This window comes from Carlito syrichta, unplaced genomic scaffold (assembly GCF_000164805.1).
Source record: "Carlito syrichta isolate Samal-C Ts95f unplaced genomic scaffold, Tarsius_syrichta-2.0.1 Scaffold312287, whole genome shotgun sequence".
NCBI classification, from domain to species: Eukaryota; Metazoa; Chordata; class Mammalia; order Primates; family Tarsiidae; genus Carlito; species Carlito syrichta.
In genome coordinates, this window is record NW_007256383.1 from 45,517 (window position 1) to 47,312 (window position 1,796).

Sequence of the window (1,796 nt, forward strand, 5' to 3'; positions counted from 1 at the left end):
GGTCTCGAACCCGCGGGCTCAGGCAATCCACTCACCTCAGCCTCCCAAAGGCGTGGGATTACAGGCTGAGCCACCGAGCCCAGGGGATCTTTTTTAAATGAATTCTGACAATCTCTATTTTTATTACATGACTCAATCTATTAACATTTAATGTTATTAATATAATTCGATTCACATCTGCCATTTTATACTCTGCTTACTGTAAGTCTCATATCATTTTTATTCTTCCATTCCTCTCTCACCATTATCATTTATATTAAGTGAATATCATCTAATTTCATTCATAGCTTTTTCACTATATTTTTTAGTCATTTCTTTTATTGCTGCTCTTGAGTTCATTATATACATTAATTTATCAAAATTACTTTATATTTATACTACATTAATTCTATTGAAATACTTCTGAAAGGAGCCGGGTGTGGGATCGCGCGCCTGTAATTCCGGCTACTCGGAAGGCTGAGGCGGAAGGATCGCCAGAGCCCAGCAGGTGAGGCTGCGGTGGCCGGGAGCGGCCACTGCACTCCAGTCTGGGCAATAGAGTGAGACTCCAACTCAAAAAAAAAAAAAAACTTCTGTATAGCTCTATTCCATTTCCCTCCTTTTAGTGGTATTGTTATACATGTTACATCTAGAATATCGAGATATGCTAGAGACACAAAATTACATTGTTATAGTTATTACTTGATATAATTTTACGTATTTTCAAAAGTTGAGAGAAGAAATGTAAGTATATATTACTAGCTTTTATTAACCTGATTTAACGGTTTTTATTCTCTTCACTATATCCTGGGAATTCTAGTTACCTTCTAGTGCCATCATCTTAGTCAAATTTAACTTTATCCCATCCACCTCTTTGTTGTTGTTGTTGTTGTTATTTAGCAAATATATTACATATGCAAGGGGGAACCCAAAAAGAACCGGAATTAGTTTTTGGAGGGTGAGTACCTTGTAGTGCAAGCTTGCCCTGCCAGATAAGTGTTCTAGGAAGTCATCAGCATCAGTGTGCTAACTAGCATTGTTGTGAGAGACTGTGTTCAGTTTCAGTGAAAATTTTTGGAGTTTCTTTCAAGGTGTTTGCCAATTTCATAATGGGAGATTTACAAGTGCACCTGCCCATACTATGCTCAGCGTCCAGCAGTTTTTGACCAAAATGGCATGACCCCCGTGTCCCACTCTCCCGTTTCACAGGATCTCATCCCAAGCAACTTTTTTTTGTTTCTCTGGAGGAAAAAAGTCCTCGGAGGGAAATATTTTGCTAATGTAGAAGAGGTGAAGCAAAAAAACGCCAGAAGCACTAAAAGGAATCAAAATTGATGAGTTCAAAAACTGTTTTGAGCAGTGGAAGAAGTGTCTCAATAGGTGTATTGCACCAAACAACAAGTACTTTGAAGGTCACTGAAGTTTAAATTCGTAAGAATAAATATACAATTTCTATAAATAAATTCCAGTTTTGGGGGTGCCCCCCTTGTATATATGTTATAGGCAAACCATATAATTATTTACGTATTGTTGTCTGCAATTGTGTATTAAGATAAAAGAATAAGAGATATGCATTTATACTGCATTTTATGATTGCATAATTATGTTTACCAGTACTCTTTTTCATATGGGTTTGAATAACAACCTAAAGTCAACTGCTTTGCATTGTTCACAATAGCAAGAACATGGAACCAACTGTGCTACCCATCGAAAGAGAACTGTATAAAAAAAGTGGTACATATATGCAATGGAATATTACACAGCCATAAAGAAGGACAAAATTATGAACTTCACAGCAACTTGGATGGACTTAGAGT